The sequence below is a fragment of the Nicotiana tabacum genome, chromosome 20 (assembly GCF_000715075.1).
Source record: "Nicotiana tabacum cultivar K326 chromosome 20, ASM71507v2, whole genome shotgun sequence".
Lineage (NCBI taxonomy): Eukaryota > Viridiplantae > Streptophyta > Magnoliopsida > Solanales > Solanaceae > Nicotiana > Nicotiana tabacum.
Window position 1 is genome coordinate 41,511,830 of NC_134099.1, and position 12,005 is coordinate 41,523,834.

The window sequence follows — 12,005 nt, forward strand, 5'->3', positions numbered from 1 at the left end:
TCGGGTAGAGTTAACACTTCCGGACACCCTGGCCGGGTGTCTGCATACAGGTTAGTGTAAAATAACGAAAGAGGGGGGTAGTTTTACTTTACCACGGGGTGCACAGGTGATGTTCCGAGGTCTGATATGTCCCTGACATTTTGGAGCGAGGACTCTAGTACAGCCCTCCGCTGTGTTCCATCGAGCTCGGCCGAAAACATGGTTTGCCTACCCTTCGACTCTTTCGAGAGTGGAGATATTGGTGTCGGCGATGCGTTATGTGATGCGAACTTTTTCCCCTTGCCGTGTGTTGCTTTCTGCCGACGATTTTAATTCTGTCCTTTGCATGGAATTTCATCCTTTTGGCGAAGGGGGGACGACACTGCCCTTGCGCGGTGCATCTGCGGTCATCTGAATAAGGCGTTCGTGCTTTGCGCCTCCTTTGATGATGCAAAACTCGGCGTTTCGGTCGGGGCCAGTCATGCTGAACTGAGAGAATGGTCTTTCTCCTTGTCATTGAGATCGCCGTTTGGAATCCGCCAAAAATTCGAGAGGTGGGCATGATCTGACCCAACGGTCCGAGCCGCCTTATCACCCTCGGCCCGACAGCGTTGATCGAGCCACCTGAATTCATGAGCACATGCTTTATTTAAAATGGATCGAGTGAGGAAGAAGGTTACCAGTGCGTCAGTATGAGGTCGAGACAAGGTCTCAGTGCCCTCTTTGCTGAATGTGAGGGCGTCCTCGAGAATATATCCCCAGATCCGCCTTTCTCTAGTGACGAACATTTTTCTCTCCTTTTTACGAGTTCTTGGAAAGTGTCGTCGCTCATCCACTATCATGGTAATACGCTGCGTCTCATTTGCTTCGTTCTTCCTGGTTGCCTTCCCTACTCGGGGCTGAACTTGAATTCGGTTGCTCGTCAGTTCTCGGCGGTGATTTTTGTTGAGTGGCTTGGCTTTTTTCCTTCGAAGCTGGTAGCCATCTTTGGTCCCGCGGTCACACTCGTTATATAGTTCCCGCACCAGGTTGTGATTCCTTTGAGAAGGATTCGACCGAATTAGTCTAAGCCATTTGACGTCTCTGGTTTCGCTGACGGTGAACATGATGTTTAGTATAGCGATGTTGAAATTGTATTCTGATAGGCAAGGCGCCCTCGGCGGCCATGCTTCCCCGTCAAATCTGGCTCCACTGATGATTCCTCGATGACATTGTCCTCGATAAGTTCTCCAATCGTTGCAAAGTAGGTTGCATCTCGGGACATTCCTCTTATCTGTGGAATACGGCCAGAATCTTCCTTCGTTTGGTTTTGGTTTCTTTTCCAGGAGCCTACTTGGGTATACTGAGCCCGAGGGTGCTTTCAACTGGTCATCCTCAACCCTGATTTGCGACTGGTATCGATTGCGGGCGTCCGGCCAGGTCTTAGCTGGATACTCGATCGAGTTCTGTTTCAACTGACTTGAAATCATCGTGTTTTGTTTGTTTAGGCTTTGAGTGAAGGCCTGCACCGCCCAGTCGTTTGAGACCGGGGGTAGTTCCGTTCGTTCCATCTGGGAACGAGATGTGAATTCTCGCAGTATTTCATTCTTCCTTTGCTTAATCTCAGATGTGTCGGGCTTTCTCGCCATTGCTTCGATGGCATCGGCGTGTGCCTTTATGGAGGAATACGCCAGTACAGTAGGTGGGTTTATGGAGTCGGGAGTTAGGCTATGGTGCCTCATCGCGGCCCCTTTTGAGAGCGCTTTCCCGAACCTTTTTAATAAGACGGACTCGATCTACTCGTCTTTTGTGTTATTACCTTTCATCGCGCACGTACAGGGGTAGGCAGTAATGTGTTCTTTAGGGTCGGTGGTCCCGTTGTACTTAGGGAGTTCCGACATTATGAACTTCTTTGGAATAGGCTTCGGGGTTGCTTCCTCGGGGAACGACCTTTGTATGAACTTTTTCGAATCTACGCCCTTGAGGACCGGGGGCTCACTCGGGATTTGGTCGACCCTAGGGTTGTAGGTCTCGACCTTCTTACCGTTGGCTGCTATCATTTTCTCACCCGATTCGATCCTTTTGGTGAGATCCTCGAGCATTTTTACTATGGCATGGTCGGCTACCGATTCATTATTGCTTGATCTCTCGGATATTTGTTTGGCGGGGGGAGTTGTTTCTGGCGCTACTGTTCTGGGAGTCTTCGGGTGGCTTTGCAACTGAGCGATAGCCAACTGTTGTGCCTGTAACATTTCAAAAATATCATGAAGACTAACTTCATGTGCTTCCCGAGCCGGGGTCTTTTGTGCTTCTTATTGGTCGCCATGTTGTATGCTTCCGTCGGTGTGTGAGGTTTCGTCGACCTGCTGTGCGTCTTGCGAACTCGCGTCCACTGGAATTGGTCTAGGTGCGTTATCGGTGTTCTGCGGTGGCGCGCCAACGACTGGAACAGCCACACCATTTTTGTCGTGATTTTCGAGGTAGTCGTTCTCAACCCTGTTTACCGAGCTAGACATTTCGACCTGAAATCAAGAGATCTTGGACAAGAAGAAGTGTGAAAGATAACTTGCGTTTGTGCAATGAAACCAGCAAGAAAATAATCACTATTATTTTTAGCCACACGGTGGGCGCCAAACTGTTTACCGTGAAAATGGTAACAACAATTAAATTTGTAAATGGGAATCTAAAATAAGTGATCTATTTTTATGCTAGTTGTTAGAGCAGTTGATGCTTAGAGTATGAAGTTTAACGATGAGATACAAGCTAAAATGGGGTAGTAATCAAACCGAGGGGCTTGCTGCCCGGGCTTCGGACTAATCGATAAAGGGCCTTGGGGTCAATATCCGGCTCGAGCTCGAGCTATCGGAGGTAACCCGGGAAGGGATAAAAATTAGAATATAATTAAAGAATGCTCTTTATGGCCAATACCAAGTAATAAATAAAGAACAAGTATGAAAGTAATAAATGCTAAGAGTGGCCTCGAGCGAGTAAGAGCGAGCAAGTTAGAGAGAAGAAAGAGAGAGAGATATTATTGATCTTGTGTAGAATAGTTTGAGCAATAGCAGCCTCTTACAAAGTAGTGTGGGTTCCTTTTATATAGGAGGGGAATCCGGTTATAGTACAACATACATTAATTATAAAAGCATGGAGATGGGACGGCTAGACGTGACGCCTCGACACAGGATCTGGGTAGGCCGGCTCTGTCAGACTTAGTCGCGTGCTTTGGGAATTCCCCCTTTTGCTTTAGCCTCGATCTTTGTCTTCTTTGACTCGAGCCTCGACGAGCCCCGAGGGAGGGGAATCGGTCGCAACTCCACGTCCTCGGGGTCTCAAGATATTCTTCCGAAGTGGCTTCGATAGCAAGAAATTAAGCCCTCTGATTTCGTCTCATACAATGATCCATTCCACAAAAGTCACAAATTGATGATGGTTGGCTTTGGACCCTAGTTAAGCCCAACTTTCTGATCTCTTTTGCCATGAAGTCTAGCTGGGCTTGGACAGAGATATTGGAATCCACTTGATGTACCATAGCCTTTTTCTTTCCCTCGTTATTATTTGCAGGCCATTGATTTGCATCTTCAGATAATTCATTTAAAATTTCCACCATCCCCTCATGAGTTTTCTTCATAAGAGGACCTCCAACTGCATTGTTTGGAGTCATCCTGCCAGAGTGTGTCAGCCCATCCCAGAATCTTGAAGTTGCATCCACAAGTCTACTCCATGATACTGACATCTTCTCACAATATCCTTAAATCTTTCTCATGCTTCAAACAACATTTCGGTATCTTTCTGGTCGAAGTTGTGGATCTCTCTTTGAATTTTTCCCGTTTTTGCAACGGGAAAATATTTTTCAAGGACTTCTTTGTCATGTCTTCGCAAGTTTGAATTGACCTAATCGGCAAACTCTGCAACCAGTGCTTAGCATCATCTCTCAGTGAAAAAGTAAATGTCCTTCATAGATAGCATATTTCGATACCACGTTATACTGGAAGGAATTAATAATCTCATCAAAACCCATCAAGTGAGTATTTGGATCTTCGCTGGGTTTGCCTTAGAAGACAAAAAATTTCTGAATGGTCTGAAGTAGTGTGAGCACGTGATTTTTGTTTTACGCGACAATCACTCCAAAAGAAACAAAATAATAGCAATTGGTTTTTACTGTACATTTGCTGGATTTTTACGTGGCATTTTTTGCTAGTTATTTGTTGATTTTGCCCATGGTTGTTTTATTCAAAAAAAAATAAATATAAAAAATATATGTCTATATGTCGTGTGAACCGCAATCTGTTTATTAAAAGAAAAATAAAATATGTGCGTCCTTCATTGTATTTTGTCATTAAGTGTTTAGTATAATTAAAGGTTAATTGTGTGATAATTGTTGTCCAATGTTTACATGGTATTATTTGGCAAATTATTTTAAGGAATTAAAAAGAAAAAAAAAAGAAAAGAAAGAGTTTCGGACTTGGGCCAGTCCGGTTTTTAAAACAAAACAAGCTCAAACAAACTCAGCCCAAACCCCATGTAAACCCGGTCCAGACCAGCTGGCCTCAGGGGGCCTTCCAAACGACACCGTTTTACTGCAGTCTGATCTGGGCCGTTGATCTCAAATTGATCAACGGCCAAGATCACATTCCCCGTAACCCACCAACAAACCCGACCCGTCTCACCCGGACCGACCCCAAACCTTTATCCTTGAAACGACGTCGTCCCTGGTTAGCCAAAGGATCCTGGCCCTTCATCTCATCTCATCCAACGGCCAGGATCCATTTGCTCACTAACTATATAAACTCCTAACACTACCCTGCCCCCCCCCTATCCAAACCCCAGCCTTCGTCGTCCTCACCACAACCCCCAAACCCTAGAGCCGCCCTAGTATCCCCCACCATGAAAACCGGCGGCATGAACGCCGGTGACCTTCCCCTTAACACCATAGAACCCCCTTGACGTCCTGAACCCAAATCTACCAACCACATACCTCGAATCCTATCCCGCCTTCTCGAATTTTCATTTGAAGATTCGAGTCGGAACCTAATCTACACCGATCTGCCTTGAAATCATACCAGACACTCCCCAGGCCCCCCTCGTGACCAAACCATACTTGGTTTGGTCCGAATCTAACCAGGGAAACACGAATCCCAAATCTAAGTTTTTGAACTCTAGTTTTCCCTGTGCATGTTCCGTGCTTTGTTCAAACTGAAGAGATTAAGGCCCAATGGACCTTAATCGAGGTGTTTCTCATCCGAGAAACACTTCGTTTAAAAGTCCATTCAACCTTAAAGAAGGTCCGTCCAAACGCCAGTGGATTTTTCCTGATTTGTTTTAAGGTGAGTTAATTTTCTTTTCTTTATTTCAGTTCGTATGTTTGTGTGTTGTTAAAGGCCTGTCCGCATGGCCAAACTTTTTGTTTTGTGTTTTTGAACTGCTATTGTCCACCTTGGCCGGACCTCTGTGTTCAGTCAGTTTCTTTCTTCATAATGCGTGTGTATAAATGTATGTTTCTATTGAATCCGTAACTGGTCATTCATTTAATTCTTAGGGCCTTTCTGTTTGACATTGCAAAATGAACCCCTTATGTGATACTGTTAAATGTCTGATTTTTGGCTACGATTGTATGTGTTAATGCTAATATAGTCGAGTCGACATGTGTCGTCAATTAGTTTCAACTGTCCAAACAATAACAAATCGAGTTGCTTCTGTTGAACATTTGCCTGAATCAATTAAGAACCAAGTCCTGTTAATTATAATCGTTAATATGATTTCAGAAACCTAAGGCTTGGTCTGTAATTGAAATCTGAATTGATGGCATGTGCACTTGTGCACAGCATGTGCATTGTGCATAGCCTGGTCCCTGTATAAAGGGCTTTTGATTTAAAAATGGTTTGACAGCATATGTTGTCAGATATATTCTATTGCCCATACCCTACTTTAGTTTCAGAAATAATAAACATCACAAAAGGTAAGCCTGCCAAGAGAATATGATGGGGACTTTCTAATACTTAAGTAGCTAAAGTGGAACTGAAAAAGAAGAAGGCACATGGGAGGGGTACTGTGATACTCTAAAACAGGCTGTTAAAAGGGGTAATGGGAAGGCTTATAAAAATGGGAGAACCTGAAAATAAGAGAGGACAGACCCAGAGAATTAGAGGTTAGAAGAGAGACATATACAGAATTAGAGGGGAGAAAGAAAATACAGAGGCTGTGAGGAATTTTTGAAAGAGAGAGCTGAAATACATACAAACAGATACACACAGAGCATATAGGAGAATTGGAAAGAGGGAGGGGAATACACATTGAGAGATAGATATACACACACAAACAGAAAAGCTGGGAAAGAACTCTGTTTGATAACACAGACAGACAAAAACTAGAAGTTGCATTCTTAGTTGCTTGTTTTGATTTCACTGGTCTTGATATGTTGTCCAACACCGATTCCTTCTAAATCCAACTGAGTCTGTTGGTCGTTTGTTGGTCTATTCTGAGATTTGGTCTAGCTGGGATCTAGATTCTACCCCAATTGTTTCATCTGTTGCTGCTGCTGTTACTCTGATTCCTGTTGCTGCTGACCTTTCTGCTTCACTTCTTCTTTGCATTTCAATATTCAGTGTTCTCCAGGTACACATTCGAGTCCCCATATTGGTGTAACCTAAACAGTTTGAAAGCATGAAATGAAAAAGAGTTGAAGAAGTTCAAAGTTATTTGTTGTAATATTTGTGGTATATTAATGGGCCTATGTAGTTGTTAGTTTACAATTCAACAGTACGAAAATGTATGTTAACTAACACTCATCTGAGTTTAGTACTTCATGTTTTAGTTTGTAGTTGTTTTGTTAATACGGGTATAGATACTCCAAACTTATACTATGCTGCTTTGTTTTATTTTATGTCCTTTTGCTGTGTCTCGTTAGGTAGTGCACAAGATCACATTCAAATCACCTTAGTAACAATGTCTAGTAGTTAATCCCTTTAATCTAGGCCAAATAAGTTCAGTTGAATTCAACTCAAAAAATGTTCGGATTAGGTATTGCATTTCATCAATCTCATATGTAGTCTTTTTGATTCGACTGAAACATCCTCGCAAGGCATGACGTTTTTACTTTATAAGTAGTTAATCAGAAACTGACAAAAATCCGGATTAGGCCAAAGCCTATAATTGAATTAGCATGTACCTTTTCTTCTAGTTTTAGAGACAAATGCATTAGAAATGTAGCCATTTTAGGATATCCTTTTCTAAAATAGAGATGAGCCTCGCCAAACAAAGATGCAAAATTGCGGGGCCCTCAATAAATAACCATGGTAATTATTTAGAATTCAAGATAGGTCATTTAATAAATTTCACGGCCTTCTACAAATATAATAACGCGTTTAGATTCTTTAGGCGCGACTTTAGTAAATTATATTCTTAAAAATCGGGTGCACATTGATGTGACCCAAGTCCAAGTCCCAACGAAGTCAAAATGTGTTAACAACTACAGGTGCATTGATTGTGACGTGGTTCGATATGCATTTTCACGACGTTGCAATTCTGTAAAAATAAATGATAATAATAAAAGCGGTTTTAAACTTAATAAAAGCACGTAAGTCATAACATGTATTTAAATCAGATATTTAGCCATTATAACAATTTAAGCGACCGTGCTAGAACCACGGGATTCGAGGGTGCCTAACACCTTCCCTCGGGTCAACAGAATTCCTTACTTAGAATTTCTGGTTCGCAGACTTCATTTGGAAAAGTCAAAAATTTCCTCGATTTGGGATTCAAGATAAACCGGTGACTTGGGACACCAAAAGCCAAACCTTTCCCAAGTGGCGACTCTGAATTAAATAAATAATCCCATTTCGAATATTGTCACTTAAATTGGAAAAACTCCCACCCGCGCATTTAACCCGTCGGGGCGGGGCGCGCAAAAAGGAGGTGTGACAGCTCTGGCGACTCTGCTGGGGATTAACCCAGAACCACTGGTTCAGGGTTCAAGAATTCGAGCTTAGAATAATTGTTATATTTGGCTTTATTATCTGATCTTTATTACATGTTTTTGCATAATGTGCTAAATGTTGTCTTTTACCGCTTTGATATTATCTGAACTGTATATAAACTGTGCTGAAACTCTTCTCTTCTTACCTCCGGGGAGAAGCTCGCTGGTCGAGACTCCCTATTCTGTTAGTGTCAATACCTGAAATAAGAAAGAGGTCGGACAAGTTACAAAGCCGGACGATCTCGCGGGTCCTCGGTACGTAGCCCCCTCCTCGGCTCGAGTTGTCCGCTCGGGTACACAGTCTAGAACGTATACCCAGGTTATAAACCCAGTATAACAAAACCGCTGCTGGAGAATTAGACCCAGAACCGCTGGTTCAGGGTTCAAGAATTCGAGCTTAGAATAATTGTTGTATTCGGCCTCACTATCTGATATATATTACATGTTTTGACATAACATACTAAATGTTGTCTTTTACCGCTTTGATATTATCTGAACTGCATATAAACTGTGCCGAACCCTTCTCTCTTCACCTCCGGGGAGAAGCTCGCTGGTCGAGACTCCTTATTCTGTTAGTGTCGATACCTGGAATAAGAAAGTGGACGGATAAGTTACGAAGCCGGACGGCCTTTTGGTTACCGGTAAGTTGCCCCTCCTCGACTCGAGTTGTCCGCTCGGGTACACAGTCTAGAACAAATACCAAGGTTTAAACCTAGTATAACTCGACTTCATGCCGGATCCCCAGTAGGAACGCTTATTTGCATCATGTTGCATTTGACTTAGGGGACTCAACACAGGGGTTGGGTCCGTCTAGGACTAGCAACCTGAAATAAAAAGACCATCTTGTTGCATCCTATTTGTTTCCGCGCATTTATTTGTCTCGGACATGCATGTTACCTGAATTTGGAGTATTTGAAAATAAAAAAAAATAAAAAATAAGAGTGTATAGGACTAATTTTCTACTTTGAAAAATAGCAATGCCCAATTACCGTCAAAACGCTGTTGAAATTTTGCAATAATAAAAGGTGAAAATGTTTTATTTACTAAAAAAAACAACAAAAGATAGAAAAATAATCTTTTTGGAAAGTTGTTTGTTAAAAAGGAAAGAGTTTTGTTCTAAAATAATTCGGTTAATTGGACCGAACTACGCGGGTCTGATTCTCACCGGATGCGAGATACGTAGGCAAACCTCATCGGTTCCGGCCCCAATTTTCAAAATCAAAAAAAATATATTTCCCTTTAGTTCTTTCTTTATAAATTTTTCCTTGGAAAACATAAAAAGAAAAGAAACAAAAAATAACATAGAAGTTTCTTTAAACTCAAATAAAAAAAAATAGTCTCTTTCTTCCTGAAGTCTTTCATGTAAAATAATGTAATAAGAATTAAAAACCAGCAATAAAAATCCAAAAAAAATACTCTTTGCTTTTAGTCTCTTTTTTGTAAAATGTTTTTTTTTAAATAAAAAAAAATATATGTATATTTGAAAATTTGAATTTCGAAATATTAGGATTCTTCTTTAGAAGTGATTTTGTAAATAAATAAAACTCAGAATTTCACATCGTTTTCTTAAAAGTCCCTCTTTCAAAATTTGAGGGGCAACATCATAATAATCTTCCGTAGAAAAGGTAAAACAAAACAAAAAAAAAAACCAACCAAACATATTTTCTTTTCTTAATAAATTTCCAGAATTCAATTCAAAAGCAAATAAATTTTTAGAAGTCTTTTTTTAAAAAAAAATAATAATAATAATAAAATAAAACAAAAATCAAAATAAAAAAAAATAAAAAAAAATTCTTTCTTCTTTAAAGTATTCCTTTCAAAAATTCCAAATCTTTTGAGCCCTATGCTAAATGAACACTTGCTTCTTTATTTTGTTAGTTTCGAACTACGTAATGATCTGATTCACGTAGGCATCGTGATACGTAGGCAATCCTCATCGGATCCGGTCGCATTTCTTTTACTGCAAAATAAAAGAAAAACAAAAAAATATATAATAAAAAAGGGAAAAATAATAATAATAATAATAAAAAGGGGGAAGAACTAATAAGAGGAAAAATGCCGGAATGACGCATGCTCTCGTAGCAAACATATAGTAATCCACTTAACTGTATAGGTGCATCATGCCCAACGTGAGATTAACTATCTGTTATTTGCTGCAAATTAACCGTGCGCTTGTCGATGAGTATATCCGGGGCTTTTGGAAAGACGGTTGGTTTGGTGAAAGTCTGGCCTCGCACTCATACTTCACGAGGTCAAGGAGGAGTGTTCAGCTACCTGTGGTTAGGACCAGAAGCAGTACTCACACTTACTTCACCAGGTCGAAAGGAAGTGTGGAAATGTCTTCAGAAATTCCATTGCAAACAATCCCTGTTTCTGAGGAGAGTTCGATCTCAGCCGTCCTCACGCCTGAATCCGCAACTGCGGAGGAAAATAGAATCCTACGGCTCCGCATGTTGGAAATGCTGGACGACTGGAATAATGGGAAAGAGCCGCCAAGTGTCATCCCCGGATTCCCTGAATTATTCTCCAGGTCAAGTGGGACTTCAAATGTTCCCATAAATTATCCTGCTACCCCGTTCGGGTACCCAGCCACCTCAGCCTTCTCTGCTGGATCGCCTTCTGACCCTCATCCCCGAATGTCAGCCACCGATGCAAGCATGAACATCTTTACTGCATCGCCTTGCCCGATTACGGCACAGCCTACCACGTACAAGCCAAGCTTTGACTCATCCTCTTTTACATTCCAGGCACCATCGTTCTCAATGGAACCAACTAGATTCGCTACCAGCACTAATCTTCTACCGCCTCAGTGCGAGCTTGCGCCCAGGCAGGATCAGAGCCCCAGGATTGCAGAACAAAATGAGATTGCCAAAAGAATGAGAAGCCTTGAACAAAGTTTGAAGAATATGCAAGGACTGAGCGGACAAAAGAGCGTCTCTTACGCCGACTTGTGCATGTTCCCTCATGTGCACCTGCCAACGGGTTTCAAGACCCCAAAGTTCGAGAAATACGATGGGCACGGTGACCCCATTGCACATCTTAAGAAATAATGCAACCAATTGCGGGGAGCCGGCGGAAAAGAAGAACTGCTAATGGCATATTTTGGAGAAAGTTTGGTGGGAGTCGTTTCGGAATGGTATATGGACCAGGACATATCTCGCTGGCATATATGGGATGATCTTGCCAGAGACTTCGTAGGGCAGTTTCAATATAATATCGACATCGCACCAGACAGAAATGCTTTGTCAAACTTAAAGAAGAAACCCTCGGAAAGTTTCAGAGAATACGCCATCAAATGGCGTGAGCAAGCGTCAAGGGTAAAACCTTCCATGGACGAGATAGAGATGGTCACTACTTTTCTCTAGGCTCAAGAGTCCGACTATTTCCAAAACATGATGTCGGCCATGGGAAAGCCTTTCGCAGAAGCGATTAAGATTGGAGAGATGGTGGAGAACGGTTTGAAAACGGGAAGAATTTTGAGTCAGGCAGCCATAAGGGCAACCTCCCAGGCCGTCCAAAGCGGGTCTGGAGGAATGGCAAGAGGGAAGAAAAAAGAGGAAACATCCATGGCGGTATCAGAGATGGGAGAATATCATAATCCCGGGCTTTGTTCTCCGGAAAGAACCTCGCAACATTATTTCCCCCACCAAAATGTGACCTACGCTCCTCAGCCTTACATGGTCATGAGCACCCAGCCTTATATCCAGCGGTCACAACCAGTCGATCGGGGGCAGGCCCCACATCCTAGGAATCAGCCTCCTCACCGAAACCACTACAATCCTCGACCTCCTCCAAATAATTTCCGTCCTCGGGAACCACCCAGGAGACCCAACTACACACCAATCGGTGAACCCTATTCCGCCCTATTCCCTAAGCTTGTCCAAATGAATTTGTTGCAGCCCATACCACCAAACGGGCAGAACCCGGGATCACCATCATATCAGCGGGGTGTCAGATGTGCATACCATTCAGGGGTAGAAGGGCACGACACCAACGACTATTGGACATTGAAACAAGCTGTGGAGAATTTGTTAGACCAAGGGAAGATTGTGTTGAGAGATGAGGATATCCCAAA